At 62.6% G+C, this 17,932-nt stretch overlaps 1 protein-coding gene across 1 annotated transcript in view; it reads left to right on the forward strand.

Moving 5' to 3' along the window:
• GRAMD4 (GRAM domain containing 4) overlaps nt 1–17,932 on the forward strand; it is a 54,197-nt gene that overhangs the window by 5,833 nt on the left and 30,432 nt on the right. The gene's annotated exons all lie outside the window — the stretch shown is intronic.

Raw genomic sequence — 17,932 nt, forward strand, 5'->3', positions numbered from 1 at the left:
TCTCAGGCTGGAGCCCTGCTGTGTGGGGGCTTGGGCTCCCCACAGCTAAGAGGGAAGGAGCTGACACTCCCTGGAGTGTCTCTGCCGCTTAAAGCCTGCAGTGGCCGGCCGAGTCCTTGCGCGGTCATCCAGAGAATGGGTGGAACGCTGCCCTGGGTTGGGTCCCTGCTTGGTTTGCAATCTTGGCTTCCTGCTGAGACAGACGCTGGGAGGCAGTGGTCGTGGTTCAAGGGTTGGCATTCCTTCGGGGAGACCAGACAGACCTGGCAGCTCCACTTCCCATCCAGCTCCCTGCTTGTGGCCTGGGAAAGCAGTCAAGGACGACCCAAAGCCTTGGGACCCTGCACCCACGTGGGAGACCGGAAGAGGCTCCTGGCTCCTGGCTTTGGATTGGCTCAGCTCTGGCTGCTTGGGGAGTGAACCAGTGATTGGAAGATCTTTCTGTGTATCTGCCTTTCCAATAAAAAATAAAATAAAACAAATCTTTAAAAAAAAAAAACAAACACCCAGATGAGTATTTAACCTAGTGGTTGGGGATGGCCAGGTCCTATATTGAAGCTTCTGGGTCGAAATTCCGACTCGGCCCTGACCCCAGCTGGCTGCAGATGCTCACCCCAGGAGGCAGCGGGGGGAGGCTCAAGTCGCTGGGTCCCTGGCTCCCGGCTTCTGCCTGGCCCAGCCCTGGCCACTGTGGGCATTGGTGGAGCGTCCCCAAGGTGGAACTGCCCGTCACTGTGTCACTTCAGGAAACCTGAGGACGCGGCCGCCACACCAGCCTCCAGCCTCACACCGCAGGCCCCTGTGCTGGAAGACCAGGTCCTGCGTGGTCCGGCTCCTGGCCACTCTGTCCTGCATCACACCTGGCCAGGCTGCTGGCCCCCAGCCCCGAGGTGCTCCTGGCAGGGGGCGTAGCCATCCGTCCGTCTGAGACGTGAGTGGGGGTGCGAGGGCACAGGTGCGCGGTAGCCAGCAGTGCTGGCTGGGTGGGGCACATGCCCCTGGCTCCTTCAGGATGTTTTGTACCCACCCCCTCCGGTGCCCCCGTCCTGGGGAGCTGGGAACGGCGCCTGAGCCCATCCCAGGTCAGGGAGAGAGGTGACCTCGGCAGCCGCTGCCCGAAGCATGAGTCATTTCGACTGTGTGAGGAAGAGGGGTGTGGGGTGTGCATCCGGGAGAGGGTGTTGGGTGGGAGCTCAAGGGGAGAGCCCCAGGAGGGCCCGTCCCTCACCAACCCTGCTGGTCCCCTAGCTGCGGCCCAGAGGCCACACCCCATGGCCTTACCCGCGGGAGGCACAGGGCCATGCACTGGAGGAAGTGAGGATGAGTCAGGGCTGACAGCTCCAGGCGCCAGGTCTGCCCGCCTGTGGGAGGGCGGGCCCACACCCAGCTCCTAGCTGCCCCAGGGTCATGCCCTGTGTGGCTCAGGGTTGGTGGCAGGGCCTGGCATGAGGGGGACGGGGCCGGGGTGAGGGGAACAGGACCTGGGGCGAGGAGGATGGAGCTTGTGGTTAGGGGAGAGGGGGGCAGGGCCGTGGCGGGGGGTGGGGGGGGCAGGGCCGCGGTGGGGGGGGGCAGGGCCGCGGCGGGAGCAGGGCCGCAGTGAGCAGGGTAGATCCTGATTGGAGGGAAGCAGTGAGTGCCATCTGGAACAGGAGCCGTCCAGGGCTCATGGGAATGAGGCGTCCAGAGGTCCACGGGACGCCTAGTGAGGAGCGGTCCTGTGGCCCACCTCGACTGTCCCAGCATCTCTTTCTTTTCTTTTTTATTTTTTAAAGATTTCGTGCATTTATTTGGCTCAGTGTTACAGAGGGAGGAGAGACACAGAGAAAGATCCTGCGTCTGCTGGTTCACTGTGCAGATGAACACGATAGCCAGCATTGGGCCAAGCGGAAGCCAGGAGCCAGGAGCTTCTTCCACGTCTTCCACAGGGTGCGGGAGCCCGTGGACTTGGGCCACCCTGCGTTCACTGCTTCCCCAGGCCCGTTAGGAAGAAGCTCAGTTGGAGGTGGAGCAGCTGGGAGGTGAGCCAGCGCCCATATGGGATGGGGAAGGCTCTGGGCCTGGGCGGCCAGCAGCTGGCCCCTGGGGCTGAGTGTGTGCTGCCCGTGTGGCAGCAGGAGCATGTGGCACCAGTGCCCACGGCGTCACTAGACTCTGGAAAAGGGTCCCATCAGGTGTAGCTGCTGCCGTTGGCCCAGGAGCCGTGTTGAGGGTCCCCTGGGTCCTCAGCAGCCATGGGCCCCTCCTCTCCTCTACCCACCCTACTGGGTGGTCGAGGGTCCTGGCCACGCTCAGGTGCCTAGGCTCCTGGCCAGGTCCAAATGGGGATGGGGGGGACAGGCCGCGCCCCCAGGGAGAAGGTGAGTGGACCGCCAGGCCACTGGGCACCCTCATGTTCCTGCACCAGTCCATGCTGCATGACCAGGTTGGCTGTGTTGCTCTGGGCACTCTGCGATTGGATGGCAGGGGCAGCTGGAGAGTCCGATGGCATCAGTGGACACTAGCGTAAGGTTGCCATTCCCTGCCATAACTGCACGCCCCAGGGCAGGGCCTGGCATGGACACTGAGGGCATAGGGCAGGTTTGAGGAGTCTGTGACGCCAGATCCCGTGTTCCCAGCCTGGCTCAGGAGGGTTACCAGAGTCAGGTCAGATGGCATGGCTGGTGGGGCCCCATCGCTACAGGGGCCAGCCGGGGGTCATGGGTGAGAGCAAAGTACACTGCCCCACCCTGACTGACTCAGGTGGCAAGTAGGTGTCATTCTGGGCCAGGTGTGTGTGTGTGTGTGTGTGTGTGTTTTACGTCGGCTCATGAGCTCATGGTAGGATGAACAGTCCTTGCTCCGTGTGCCCTGACGAGTCCAGTGTGGCTGCCAGGTGCAGGTGCATTGCCTGTTGCTGAGTGCCAGCGCAGTCTGCTCAGGCCTGGCTGGACGTGGGCCTGGAGCCATGCAGTCACGGGTGTGGGGCCGAGCCCTGCAGATGTTAGGGCCCTCTGTGGCTGGGACCCACGCCCTACACCTGAGTTTGTGGTGAGCATGATGGGGGGACCGCTGGCACCCTGCCATCTCGCCACTTCCTCTCTGTAGACACCCACCTCGGCCCTGTGCAGGCAGACAGCGAGGGCTGTGTCCAGGGAGGCTCGGCCCCGTGCGGGTGGACAGCGAGGGCTGTGTCCAGGGAGGCTCGGCCCCGTGCGGGTGGACAGCGAGGGCTGTGTCCAGGGAGGCTCGGCCCCGTGCGGGTGGACAGCAGGGCTCTGTCCAGCTTGGCCATTGAGCACCTTTCCTTCCAGAACCTTTTCTCTGCTGGGCCTGGCCCATGGCTGGCAGCTTGATGAGTCCCTGTGCCTGCCCCGAGGGTGCCCCTCCAGGCAGGTGCTGTAGCTCTGGGCCAGTTCCCAGGAAGGAACATGTGTCTCCCATCATGGTCTTCTCATTGTTTGCTTTACAGGTGTGGCAGGAAGGGCAGGTCGCAGAGGGTGGTTCGCGGGAGCTGCTAGAATGGGTTCCAGCTGTCCCTGGACAACTCATCAGCCAGCTGCCTAGGCCCGGGCGTGCCATTGTCTCCCCTGCCCAGGGCTGACCAGGCCACCATCCCCTGCCCAGGGCTGACCAGGCTACTGTCCTCCCCTGCTCAGGACTGACCAGGCCACCATCCCCTGCCCAGGGCTGACCAGGCCACCGTCCTCCCCTGTCCAGGGCTGCAGCTCTAGTCCCCAAGCTTGTGTCCTCATCTTCTCGGTACAGCTTCCTGGGACAGGTGCCACTTCCTGCCCAGCTTTCCACCAAGGGCTTGCCACCCACCTGGCAGCCCTCCAACCTGTCCCTCTTGTGCATGGACTGGGTGGGGTGGGAGATGAGAAGGGATGGGTTCAGGCCGGGGCAGTGGGAGGGACAGGTGTTGGAGGATGCCTGGACAGGACTGGGGTAGGCAGGGTAGTGTCCACAGGAGGACAGGGAGGAGTGAGGCTGCTGGCCCTGTCCTTGAGATGAGCTGCCCCCTCACAGGAAGGGGCAGGGGCAGAGGTTGCCAGAAAAGCTGGGTGTGGTCTCAGCGCAGCTGGACAGGCTGAAGACAAGGCAGAGGGGGAGAGCTTTAGTGCCTGGGCTCCAGCTGCTGTGGGCTGCAGCCGCTGTGTTAGTGCCAAGATGCCAACCCCTCGATGGACCCAGAGTGAGGCCAGCAGGGAGGGAGCTGGGATCTGGCTATACCCCAAGGCCCAACCTGGGAACCAGCCCCCTTTGTCCCCAGGGAGGGCTAGGGCACTCACAGGGGCAGGGACCAGTGCACAGGCTTGTGGCTGGAGCCGTCATGGTGGGGAGCTCAGCGCCTCGGGCTGCTAGGGCAGTCCAGCAGCTCATCTTGGGGGACATGGGCTGTGATTGGAGGGCCCCACCCCTTTCCGTGTCTGTCCTGGGCTGTCGCCCTGCCTTTTCTGGCCATGTGAAGGGGTCCAGTTTTCCTTGGGACATCTGGAAAGGTGAGGCAGCCCCTGGCCCAGGCCCAGTGACCATCTGGAGTGCCAGGATCCTGACTGCTGACTTCCCTCCTGCCCTGCCACTTGCGTGTTCCTAGGGGCAGGGTGTGGGCAGGGCTGGGGGAGGAGATTGAGGTGCAAGCCAGCAGAGAGCCAAGGAGCCTGGAGTGTGTGGGTGATGGTTGCCCTCTCTCCCCCGGCTGACAGGTGCAGCTGCGACTTGCCCAGGGCTGCAGAGCTGGGCCTCCCAGGCTCCTGGCCACTGAGGGGCGGGCGTTGGGGAAGCAGGGGGTGTCGACCAGGAAGGTGGGCAGAGGCTGCCACCCGTGCTGGAATGCTGAGCCAGTAGAGCGGGTAGATTTGCCTTATTCAAGTCCACGGTGTCCAGGTGCTACCAGCACCATCAGAGCTGGTCGTGCCAGGGCTGCCTGGCTAGTGATACTGCGGCCTAGCCGGGCCCTGCACTGTGCCCGCCCCCCACCGGAGAGGGATGCTGCCACCCTCTGCTGTGGGCAGGGCTTGGCGTCCTGCCTGCTGCGAGCTCATTCATGGCTGAGAGGTGGTAGCTTGCACAGGCGTGTGGGTGGCTGGGAGGACAGAGGTGGGCCATTTGGGACGGGGCTGTGACCTACCCAAGGCCATCTGTCCCCTTTGGGGTGGGCACTGGTGCCTCCCAGACTGGGCAGCGTTGGAAAGCCTTTGAGTGGGCTTTGCCTCTTTGCTCAGCTGAAAGGTAGACCAGTTGCGTTTCCTTGCAGGCTTTGGAGATGAGACCCAAGAGGCAGCTTTGTTGGTTGTTCCTGGGGGCCATCTTCCAAGCCCCCGGACGTCTGTCCGCTGCCGGCTGCTGCAGGACTGGGAGCCGCCAGCCAGCCTGGGCAACCTGCTGGTCTGGTTGAGCCAGGTCTCCAGCCGGCCGTCCCCGCCCTGGGAATCCACTGTGAGGCCTGTAGGCCAGGCTGGGGAGAGCTGCTTCCTTCTGCTGCTGTGCTGGGGCGCAGGTGTGGAGGGTGCAAGCCAGTTGCCGGCAGGAAGCCTGCTCCGGACTCGGCCATCCAAGAGGACCCAGGAGCGCCACCTTCCCAGGGAGAAGATGCCCGGGTGCCCCCCAGGCCTGCAGCAGCGAGATGTGAGTGGCTGGCCCCGGCTCAGAGGAACTTCAGCTCTTCCTTGCTCTCGTTCTAGCTCTAGCTCTGGGCTCTGGTGCTCTCCAGTTTCAGGTGACATCTGGCATGGTTTTAATTAGGACAGCAAGAAGCGCAGCTTTCTTCCCAAGCTCCTGTGCTGGGGACGAATGAACAGGAAGGGCTCGGGTTTGGGGTTTGTTTTTGCTGCACAGCTTGGAGTATGGCCAGTCGGCACGGGTGGGGGTGCAAGGGGGCAGGCTGTCTGCCTGGGGTCATCTCTTGGAGTCCACTAGGGTTTACTGGGGCAGGACTTGGGGTGAAGCTTTGATGAAATCTAGCACGCAGTTCGGGGTCTCCCGCTGCCCTGGAGGTGGGTGGGTAGAGCTGGGCAGAGTCCCCAGGCACGCTTTCGCTCTCCTCGCCCTGGACGGTGGCTGAGTCTGGGACTGTCTGCTCCTGCTTCCGGTGGGTTCGGGATTCCTGGCTGTGGGTGTGGACTGAGGGGTGTGGGGCCGGAGCCTGCTCTGAAGGCCAGGGGTGGGGGACCCCAGGTGAGACAGGACCTCGTACCACTGCAGCTCCTGGCGTGGCAGACATACCTGATACCAGAGATGGAGCCGCTGTGAGGGCGAGCTTGGTGCCCCGGATGCCCCGATGGGCACGCTGGGCGGGAGGTGGGCGTGAGGGGAGGTGTAGGGAGGCTGCTGGGATGCCAGGTTTCTGCCTGGAGTAGTGGGGGGGGGGGTAGGGAGTGGGCTGGACTTGGGCCTCGGGGCTTCCCAGGCCCTGGAGACCGTCAGGGCACTGTGGGTGACCGATGGGGACAGCCTGGGCGTGGCTGCAGGATGAGTCCTCGCCCCTGGGGCTCCACACAGGCCACGCCGTCTTCTCAGTCTGTGCTCATATCTCAGGATTTTATTGTGACTTTAAAAAAAGATGTCTGCCTGTGAGTAAGTTCTTGAAAGGCAGAGTAATGATGTCTTCTGTCTGCTGGTTCACTCCCCAGATGGCTGCAGTGGCCAGAGATGGCTCCTTCAAAGCCAGGAGCCAGGAGCCTCCTCCGGGTTTCCTGCATGGGTGCAGGGTCCCAAGGCTTTGGGCTGTCCTTGACTGCTTTCCCAGGCCACAGGCAGGGAGCTGGATGGGAAGTGGAACTGCTGGGATTAGAACCGGCGCCCATGTGGGAGCCCGGCGTTGCAGGCAAAAGCATAGCCTCTTACACCAGAGTGTCAGCTCTTGTTTCTAAGATTTGAAATGATGAGGTGCTGAATCCCAGGACGGCCTGTGCTGTCAGCTAGCTCACCGTGCACGCCTCTGGTCCCCACCTGGTGCTGCTCAGCAGTCCCACTGCGCGCCTGTGTGATGCCACGCATGTGCACGCTGGGAGGTTCAGCTGCTGCCAGGCCAGGGCCAAGGGACCCCACTTCCCGAGAGAGATGCTCAGGGGTGTCCTGCGATGTCAGAGTGCCTGAAGGCCATGTCCACTTGGCCTGAAGCCACAAGAGAGCTGAGGACAAAGGGACATCTCGAGGGTTCCCAAGGTGGGCAGAGGGTGAAGAGCTTCGGACCTACCAACCACCTCCTGGAGCACCTGTCTAGGAAATGGATGTATTTACCCCGACTCTGGAGTTGGGTGCCCGTTGAGGGCTAATGGACTAAGCAGGGCACAGGTGTGCGGCCCTGGGAGGGCTGAGACTGGGTTCCACATCAGGGCAAGGCTCCCTCGTTGGCCCTGCGGCTTTGTAAGGGAGGAATGGAGGTGCAGGGAGCAGGTGCCGTCTGGCTGTCTTGGGATTCTGCCACGTACAGTCCCCATGAGTCCCAGCCATCGCAGAGCCGATGAAGGTGGCCTCAAGACCACCCTCCCCAAGGAGGGGATGCCACCCTGGTGCCCCCCGTGAGTCCCAGCCATCGCAGAGCCGACAAAGGTGGCCTCAAGACCACCCTCCCCAAGGAGGGGATGCCACCCTGGTGTCCCCCCGTGAGTCCCAGCCATCGCAGAGCTGACAAAGGTGGCCTCAAGACCAGCCTCCCCAAGGAGGGGATGCCACCCTGGTGCCTCCCGTTGAGTCTGAACCATCGCAGAGCCGACGAAGGTGGCCTCAAGACCAGCCTCCCCAAGGAGGGGATGCCACCCTGGTGCCCCCCGTTGAGTCTGAACCATCGCAGAGCCGACAAAGGTGGCCTCAAGACCACCCTCCCCAAGGAGGGGATGCCACCCTGGTGCCCCCGGCACCTGCAGTTGTTCCCTGGAGCTGTCAGTCTCATCTCGCATGGTCAAGGGGAGAGAATCCTGCCTTGCATGTTCTCCAAGCCAAGGGGGCACAGGCTGCAGAGGTCTCCTTCCTGTCCCGTGCTTCCACAGCCCCAGGCAGCGTTTCGCAGGGTGGCCCCAGCTCTCAGGTCCCCAGAACAGCTGGGAATGCGTGGGATCTGTCCTTGGGGACTGACTCCAGGCGGTGCTGTGCATGCTGGGGACCCCCCCTCACAGAGCTTGGGGGTGCAACCTACCACATTGGGGTGAGAAAAGAGGGTGGGTGGAGCCCAACATAGTAGCCTAGTGGCTAAAGTCCTTGCCTTGCATGTGCCGGGCACTGGTTCATGTCCCTGCTGCTCCACTTCCCATCCAGCTCCCTGCTTGTGGCCTGGGAAAGCAGTTGAGGCTGACCCAAAGCCTTGGGACCCTGCACCTGCATGGGAGACCCGGAAGAAGCTCCTGATTCCTGGCTTTGGATCGGCGCAGCACCAGCCATTGTGGTCACTTGGGGAGTGAATCATTGGATGGAAGATCTTCTTTGTCTCTCCTTCTCTCTGTATTTCTGCCTTTCCAATAAAGGAAAGAAAAAGAGGGTGGGGTGCTAACCCTTGGCCTGCGCTGGCCTCTGGCTTGGCCTGCAGTGTAGGAGGCCCAGCTGTCACGTCCGTCCCAGTCTGCCATCCCTCACCCAGTGGAGGTAGCCAGGGCACCGTGAGGAGCCAGGGCCCACTGGTGCCAGGTGCCGTGTGCCCGGCACCTCAGGCCGGTCCCGTGTAGACAGATTCATTGGACCAGGAGCGGAGGTGGGGTCAGGGCTGGGACCGTCTCTGGGGTCGCCATGTGAGGAGCCAGGGCCCACCGAGGCTGCGTGCCATGCGTTCGGCCACTGGGTGGGTGCCATGCTGTTCTTCAGGGAGCTGAGTGAGAAGGGGAGCAGCCAGGACTTGAACTGTGCCAGTATGCGATGTTGGCATTGCCGGGAAGTGGCTTATCCCGCTGTGCCACAGCACCGGCCCCTAGTAGAAATGGCCTTGATTTCATGGGTCCCAAGGAAGGGGCCGCGCTTTGAGGACCACAGGCTCAGGCACTGGGAGAGGCTGTCACGGTGAGCTACACTTGCTTTTTCTTTTCCCGCTTTATTTAACTCCTCATTTCTGTTATTTTAAAAGTTGATTTTAAAGTCTAATGAGCTGTGGAAGTGTTGCCATATTCAGGATTCAGAATTCTCCCGCCCCCAGCCCCGATTCCCGGTCAGCAGTGGGGTGCTCTCAACGGTAGGCCCGGGGTCTTGAAACCTGTTGGGCTTGGCTGGCAGTGCTGGGTCACCGTCTTCTGCTGGAGCCAGGGAAGGTGTGTCCTGCAGAGGTGAACCCAGCGGCGTCATTTGCATATGTGGGGAGGGAGTCCTGGGGCAAACCATCCTTTCCCTGACTTTGCAAGCAGCCCTCTAGGCACACCTTCCTGCAGGACACCCACAAGCCATCCTGTCTTCACTGTGCTTGGGACCCTGGCTTCTTCGTGTGGATTTTTGTGATGTTGGATTTAAACCTTGGATGAGAAATCATTGTACGTTTCTGAGGACAGTAGCATTGCGTTTGGTGTTGGGAGTGTGTGACGGTTGGGGTTGGTATCCACACAGCTGGCTGATAAACCAGTCATGGTGAAGTTTTGTCTGCTGGTCATTCAGCAGAGTCCCTCACTGATGGGGCATGACTCTGGGCTCTGCCCACTCTAGCAGCTGCCCCCTCCATCCGCCTACTCTAGCCGGTGCCCCCCTCCACAGAAGCTCCGCCCACTCTAACCGGTGCCCCCTCCACAGAAGCTCCGCCCACTCTAGCCGGTGCCCCCTCCATCCGCCCACTCTAGCCGGTGCCCCCTCCATCCGCCCACTCTAGCCGGTGCCCCCTCCACAGAAGCTCCGCCCACTAGCAGGTGCCCCCTGCACAGAAGCTCCGCCCACTCTAGCCGGTGCCCCCTGCACAGAAGCTCCACCCACTCTAGCCAGTGCCCCCTGCACAGAAGCTCCGCCCACTCTAGCTGGTGCCCCTCCACAGAAGCCCTGCCCACTCTAGCAGGTGCCCCTCTTACGGAAGCTCCCTAGGGCATGCCTGCAGCCTGGCAGAGCTGAGCTGTGTCCCACCCCGGGTAGAGGGCTGGAGCCACACCCCTCCTGTTCCCTCAGGCAGCCAAGCTGGTGAGGGCAGGTTAATCACCTTTTTATCAGTGTCTGAGCTGTTTGCTTTTCCTCTAATGTCAGACCTTATCTTTGCCCATTAATCTGCTGAGCTTTTGATCAACGGTAAACAAATGCCCTGTGTGGGCTAAGTGCTCAGGTGAGCTTTCCAAGGTTATTGTGTGTTTTTATCACTGTGCCTATTGCTCAAGAGCAGTTTGTTGAGGTGCTGTGCCTTCTTTTTAAAAATTTATTTTATTTGAATGTTCAGCTGAGAGTTCTTCCATATGCTGGTTCACCCCGCAAATGGCCGCGGTGGCACACCCGGACCTAGGAGCCCGGAGCTTGTCCTGGGTCTCCCACACGGGTGCAGGGTCCCAAGGCTTTGGGCCGTCCTCGACCGCTTTCCCAGGCCACAGGCAGGGAGCTGGAAGGGAAGTGGAGCGGCTGGGACTGGAGCTGTCACACGACATCTGCAGCCCTGCGCTGCCTTCTGTTCTGCCTGGTTTGGGAAGCCTGTTCGTGGCGTGTTCATCGCCTCCTGCCCGCCAGCGTCCTGTGTTTGTATGCCTGAGCCCCGGCTGCTCTGCTTCCCCTTCCCTCCTGCTGCTGTGCCCAGGGAGGCAGCCATCGGTGGCCCAGGTGCACCCCTGCACCCGTGAGGGAGACCCAGGAGGAGTTCCTGGCTCCTGGTGCGCTGGCCCAGCCCTGGCTGTGAGCATTGGTGGACCAGCTGATGAAAGGGCCCTGTCTGTCTCATCCAGCCTCAGTCCCGTTGCTGTACTGCTGTCCTCCGTCGACCTGCAGGCCTGACCCTGAGCTGACCCTGGGGTCGGCGCTGTCACCTTGACCGGTGGTTTGCTTGTCCCTTGCCTCCGAGATGTTGCCTGGGCCACGGTTGTGTCTGGGTCAACTTCTGGGTCCCACAGCTCTGATCTCCCCGCCAGAAAGCACACACTCAGCTTGTCTGGCTAACCCTGCAATTTTTGTTGTTGTTTAGGGTAGTCATTATTTTAACAATGTATTTATATATCTGAAAGAGACAGAGAGGATCTTCCCTTGCCTCCAGACAGCTACAATGAGCCAGGAGCCAGGGGCCTCTTCCCCGTCTCCCCCATGGGGGCAGGGGCCCAAGGACCGTCCTTCGCTGCTTTCCCAGGCCATGAGCACGAAGCTGCAATCCGGGGCCCATGTGGACTGCAGTGTCTTCCTGCGCTACAGTGCCGGCTGGCCCTGGGCGCCTCCGTTACTGCATAGACTATGGTGAGGTGTCTGCCGTCAACCGTTGACCATCACGTGCCCGGTCAGCGCCTTAGGCACCCCTGCATCTTCAGTCTAACATGACCCTCCCTCCCCTGCCCTTCCTTCCTCTTCTCTGCTCCCCTCCCCTACATCCCCAGTCTCCCTCCCCTCCCTTTTGTCTTCCCCTTTCCTGACCTCCTCCCCTCACCTCTCCTCCCCTCACCTCTCCTCCCCTCACCTCTTCCTTTCTTGCTTCTCCTGCTGCCCTGGTCCACTGGTGGACCTACCCCCTTCCTGGAGCCTCCGACCCCAGACTCATGTGGGAACCGTAGCCTTCTGTGAACTGTGACAGAGTTGGGGGGCCCTTGGCGACTGGCTGGGGGTGTGCTGTGAGCAGATGGCCTCAGGCTAGGCGGGGTGGGGGACATGGGCTCGGGAACACCCTGCCTGCGCCCCTCCCCCTGCAGGTGTCAGCACTCCCCTGCGAATCCAGCTGGCTTTCTCTCTGCCCGTGGCCCTGGGCCATGGGTGCCTCCTGGATGCCCCTGTCCCCTGGTGAGCAGGTGGGGCTGTCCTCCACACTGGGCACCCCTGCCTGCAGCCGTGGTCAGGCAGCTTCGTGTGGAAGGAACCGGCAAGCGGCGGAATCAAGGTGGGGGTGTGGGTTTGGGAGCATTTCCTGGGGCGGTGGGTCACAGGGCGACAGGTGCCGGCCACTTGCAGGGCTCGGGGTCTGTGTGTGCAGTGTTTTATTCCTTGGACCCCGAGTTTTCAGCAGAGGGCTCAGAGTCCTCCCCATCACTGTGTCTGCCATGGTGGGCGTTGGGTTCCTGGTTTTGTGGGCAGCTGTCCTGGTCGTGGGGCTGAATGTAGGTCCCAGCTGGGCCACTTTAAGGAGTTAGGCGTGGCCAGGAGGGGGCAGAGTTTGGAGGCTGCCGGGCTCAGCTCACCAGGGCTGCCCATGGGGCCTTGTGGCTTCCCGTATGCTGGCTCTGGCCAGGACCAGCCACTCCTTTGCCACACACAAGGCTCACCGTCCATTGTACCAGGCTGTGTGCTGGGTCCAGGGATATGGATACCATGTGCAGGGGGCTCCCTGGGGAGGTAGGCAGCCTGCATGGGAGGGGTCAGGCTGTCCCATGGGGTCTACATCCTTGGTTAGTCGCTGATATCTGAGGGGTACCTTTCCGAGCCCTGGACAGACCTCTGCAGGCAGCTTCCGCTTCCGGGGCTGCCTCCACCTGGCTGGCCTCTCCGCCTCTGGTAGAGCCAGGGAGGGCACACTGCCCAGGCGGAGTGTGGCGGACAAGTTCTCACACCCCGATTCTTCTGGCTCCCAGGACTGTCAGGCAATCCTAGCCTTGCATGGGCCACACCAAATGTGTGGTGGGTGGTCAGGTCTGTGTGTGTGTGTGTGTGTGTGTGTGTGTGCATCGAGGAATACTCGGGCTGTTGGGCGTGTAACCTGAGGCCTCTGCAAGGGCTCTTGGCCTGGTGGCCTGTCCAGCCGGCCCAGGCAGTAGTCCTGCTAGGCACTCAGTGCCCTGAGATGCCTGACTGGCCTGCCCATTTCCGCTGGGTTTGATGGATAAATGTTGGCGCTCAGCCGTGCTTTCTGCTGCCGGCAGCTGTGGGGAGCTGTCCAGGACCTGCGGGGTCACCGTCTCTCTTTTGTCCCCAGCAGCTGGCAGCCCAGCGACAGGAAGCCAGGGACCCAGGGGTTCCGGAGGGCTCTCGTTTATGGCTGCCTCATTGGTTGGTTCTTCCCAGGAAAGACCTGGAAGTCAAACATTCCCGTGAGAAAGAGGTGGACTTGCCGGTGACCAGCATCACGTGGCCGCTCACACGATCCCAAGGGCTTTGTCGACCAATATGAGACTTAGCTGCTGCCTTTTAAAGATCTGTTTGTAAGGTGGACAGAGTTTCCGTCTGCTGGTTCACTCCTTCACTTGGCCCCAACGGGCCCGATACTCATGCAGGTCTCCCACGTGGGTGCAGGCCCCGGGCGACTGGGCCGTCTTTTCCCAGGCTGTCCCTGGCGGCTGGGTGGGTGGTGGAGCTGGGACTTGAACCAGTGCCTATATGGGAGGTTAGTGTTGCCGCGACAGCTTTACCTGCTCTGACAGAGCGTGCGTGCTGGCTCTCCGCCCCTGCCTTTTTTCTTCTGAAGATTTATTTTGTTATTTATTCGACAGGGTGGGAGTGATTATGGGCAGCTCTTAATTTGCTGCAGCACAGTGCCAGCTTCTCCGTTTAAGCAGGTGTCTGTGGCCGCCTGCCTGCCTCCCCCTCCGGTCTCCTAGGCAGAGGGGCCTGTGAGCCGCAGTGTGGGGGAGGCCAGGGGGTGCAGGGCCGGCTTCCTCTGCACCCCCTCCCCTGTCAGTGCTCAGCCTGTGACTGGATGGGGAGGTGTGGGGGCGGGCCTCGTGGGGCTGTCAGTCTCCCTGCCCGCCCTGGGCTGAGGTGCTGGCTGTGGGAGGAATCCTAGTGCACCCAGATACAGGCACTGGGGAAGGGCCCCTTGTCCCTGGTGTTGGGGGTGCTTCAGGGTGCACAGGGAGGCAGGGTGCTGCGCCTGGATCCTGAGCTGGTGTTGCGGCTCCCCCAGGGTCGCCGCGGGCGTGGGCCCTGACTGAGCCAGGCGTCTGTGTCCTCACTTCCACCTGCAGGATGCCGTCGGGGAGGGGGGACTGGGCCTGACCGGGGCAGCCTGGCTGAGGAAGCCTCACTCCCCGCCCTTTGGGGGTGCCCAGTGATAGGTTGGGGGGCACAGAGCTGGGGCGAGACCTGAGCCCTGTGACGTTGCTCAAGGATCTGTGCCCACATTGGGGGTTGGGGTGCTGTGTTCTCCGCCATGCCCTTGGGGCCCTTGCTGGGCCTGTGGGGTCACCTTGGACGGGGCAGGATGGGGCACTGGGGTGGGGAGCCCTGTTTTACCTGCATTGCTGGGTGCCGAGCTCAGCGCACGAGTCCAGCAGTCCCTTCCTGCCCCTGGCTGCACTCCTGGCCTGCGGACGGCCTGCCTGCTGGGAGGGGGCCGAGTGGGGGAGCTCTGAGGGTTACTGAGCCCTGCTCCCTGCTCCGCTGTAGAGACTTTGGGAGAGGAGTCTGGGGCAGCTCATCTAGTCATAAGAGCTGAAGCGTTTTCAGAAACGCTGGAGAAGGTGATTGCCCTGGTGGCTGCGAGTGCATCTCAGTCGGAGTGCTGGCCTGGTGTCCAGCTGGGCCTCCAGCCCGGATCCAGTTTTCTGCCTGGGCAGAACCAGGGGAGGGGGCACAGGGCAGTGACCGAGCACTTGGGTTCGCACCTTTCATGTGGGAGGCCATGGCAGTGTGTGCCCAGATCCAGGCTGTGGCCCCAGCCCTGGCCACTGCGCACATCTGGGAATGAACCCATGGGTGGAACTCGCTCTGTATCTGCCTGTCAGATACATAATGGAAAACGAAAGGCTGTGAGCTTGCCATGACATGAAGCAGACCCCATGGCATGGTGGATGTTGGCTGCTGGCCGGGGTGGGCTGTGAACGCCCAGGGAGAGGGCAGGTGGGACAAATGGGGCTCCCATCTCCAGCTGTGGGAGGAAGAGGGGAGGGTGTTGTCCTGTGGTGGAGCTGGGCTGCACTGTGGTGTAGGGGCCAGCGGGATCCAGTGAGGCATCCCCAGGGAGCCAGCGGGGGCCAGCAAGGCGTCCCCATGGAGCCAGCGGGGGCCAGTGAGGCGTCCCCATGGAGCCAGTGGGGGCCAGCAAGGCGTCCCCATGGAGCCAGTGGGGGCCAGCAAGGCGTCCCCATGGAGCCAGTGGGGGCCAGCAAGGCGTCCCCATGGAGCCAGTGGGGGCCAGCAAGGCGTCCCCATGGAGCCAGTGGGGGCCAGCAAGGCGTCCCCATGGAGCCAGTGGGGGCCAGCAAGGCGTCCCCAGGGGGCCAGCGGGGGCCAACGGGGGCCTGTGAGGCATCCCCAGGGAGCCAGCCTGGTTGGTGGAGCTGGGCTGCACTGTGGTGTAGGGGTCAGCAGGGGCCTGCGAGGCATCCCTAGGGAGCCAGTGGGGGCCAGCGGGGCCAGTGAGGCGTCCCCAGGGAGCCAGCTGGCTGCCTGCCCTGGTGGCTTTGCTGTTTTACACACATGTGCTTTGGCCAATGGTGCCTCAGCTGCTGCTACTCTAGGGCACTGGTTAAACACCCACCAACTTGCCCACCGCCCTGCTGTCTTCACCGGGCCCCGTGGTCATGGGGTCACCGGCCTCTGAGCTTGCCCTGGGTACTCTGGGAGCACTCACCTGACCATGGCTGGACCCGACAGCTCCCTGAACGCTTCCGCAAGGGAAGGAAGTCAGCTGTCTGCCAGGGGACACCGACGCCTTGGAGCTGGGTTCCTGATGGAATCCCTCTGGGGAGCTCGGCTTGGGCAGGACCCAAGGATAGAGTCCAGGACACACGTCCCTTTGCTCTCAGGCCCAGGCTGGGGGAGGGAGGCAGCCTGAGCAGGTGGGGGGCTCTCAGCACACCTGCTTCTGTGCGAGCTTTCTGGGGGTTTTCATAGGTCACCTTCTGGCCTCTGCTGACGCAGGCCCCTTGGGACCAGGGCCTGCTGTCACAGCAACCCCAGGAGGGCCATGGCAGTTCAGGCAGGCCCAGCGCAGCCCTCAGGCAGCCTGGGACGGGGTTGGGGTCTCACTGGGTGAGACAGGCACAGGTGGCGGATGCTGAGGTGTCGAGTGAAAGCTTGGCCTAGGTGCTGTAAATGCAGGCCCGGGGTTTGCTGTGCTCTGGAGAGGGGGCTTTGTAAGGCAGGAACAGGTGCCGGAGTGGGCTGCCGGGTGAGGCCACATCATGTCCAGAGCTGAGCCCCGGGGCCTCCAGGATCCAAACCTGGCCAGGGAGAACTGGTTCTGGATGCTGTGGGAATATACGGCAGCGGGTGGCGCTGTGTGTGCCTTCAGGACCAGGGGCAGCTGGGGAGCACTGGTGCGTGACCCTAGGCTTGGGGCCCCAGAACCCGCTGTGGCTCCGCCCTGCCTCCCCAGGGGCCAGGGTGGTGGGAGCGTATTCACCAAGGATGAGTAGGTCCTGCGTAGTCCCCGGGAGTCCCCAGGGCGTTGCTTAGCAGCGGGGCCCCGTCCCATGGGAGTGCTGGGGGATGAGGGTGCGCCCCGGGGAATTGTGAGAGGGGCTTCTGCTGGGCGGGGTGTGGAGGGACTGTGGCGCAGGGCAGGCATGGGGCCAGGAACCACTCCCCCTCCCCCCCGTTGTGGGCTGGGGAGGGGACCCAGTCTTTTGTGGCTTCCAGCCCAGGGCCGCTAGACACTGCCTCCTTTGTGCCCAGAGCAATTCAGTGGGTTTGTAAAGCAGTGCGGGGCAGACTCCATCCTGTGTGCAGAGAGCGGCACGGAGCCTGGCCATCGGCTGCCTGCTCTGCCCAGCCCCAGCTCCTAGAGGCCCCCGGCGGCAGGTGCCACCCTCTGGGTGCTGGGAGCAGCAGGTCGCAGGAGCAGGTGCTGAGGTAGCTGTAACTGCGGGCGTTGGAGCTGCCGTTTCCACGAGGTATGGGGGAGAGGTCCAGTCGGAGGACTGCGGGAGCCCCGCCTGCCCTAGCAGGTCCCCTGTCACCTCCTGTTCTGCAGGCCGCTGGTCGGGGTCCTGTGAGGGAGGGTGAGGCCTCCTGCGGTGTGCATGCCCTCCTGAGGCTGGGCATGCTGGGAGCTGCAGAGCTGCCTGCCAGGTTGGCTGGAGTGACGGGTGGGCAGTCAGAGAGGGGACTGGAGGAGTTCAGCGTGGGCTTGCCACATCTGCGTCCTGCATCAGCCGTGTCCTTGGTCTTGTCCTCTGCGTTTCGCGGGGTCCCACGGCGTGTCCCCGAGCTCTCGCACCTGCACGTGCACCTGCCCTTGCAGTCTTACTTGAAAATCTTGTTTGCCAATGTCCTAGCTTAAGGGCTGCGGATGTGGACATGGAGCCTTCTTTGCTGGCCAGGCACCGTGCCGTCCCGGGGGCCGCGCTTGCTGACGGCAGTGTGAAGGCTCAAGGGGGCAGGTGGTCCTCCGGGAGCCCTTGCCCCTGTGGGCTGGGGGTGTGGGCGCCCTCCCCGAGGCGGCTGTGGCCAGGCGCACACTGCATTCTGATGGTGGCGTCTTTGTGTGTCATGTGCGCTTGCTGGAGCTGATGCAGAGGGTGGCGGTCCCAGGCCCCAGGAGCTGCCTGCCCAGAGCCCTGTAAGTAGCTCAGAGCCCCCAGGCAGCCCTCCTGGGCTGCTGCAGCTGCTCCCCCCAGGAGGAGGACCCCACTGGGCACCGTGAGGAGAGGAACGGGGGCTCACGTCACCCCACCTTCTTGCGCTGTGCATGGTGCCCGGGGCCGGGAAGTGGAGAGCCGAGCTCTGCAAGGTGGGCGACGGCAAGGCCCTGCAGGGCCCCTCCCTGACGAATGGTGGGGCAGCTGCTCTGTGATTTTATTCTTGTGTCCAAATGAAGACTTGCTTCTCCCAAGGGACTCGTTCAAGGACCCAGTTCTCCTTTTTTTTTTTTTTTTTTTTAAATTTGTTTAGTTTAAAGATAGACTTACAAGGGGGCTGGTGCGAAGTCTCAAGGGCTAATCCTCTGCCTGCAAACATCGGTACCCTTAGGGACGTGGGTTCATGTCCCAGCTGCCCCGGCACCTAC

The sequence above is a fragment of the Ochotona curzoniae genome, unplaced genomic scaffold, assembly GCF_017591425.1.
Source record: "Ochotona curzoniae isolate NIBS_2020 unplaced genomic scaffold, NIBS_Ocur_1.0 contig_1014, whole genome shotgun sequence".
In the NCBI taxonomy this organism is placed as follows: domain Eukaryota; kingdom Metazoa; phylum Chordata; class Mammalia; order Lagomorpha; family Ochotonidae; genus Ochotona; species Ochotona curzoniae.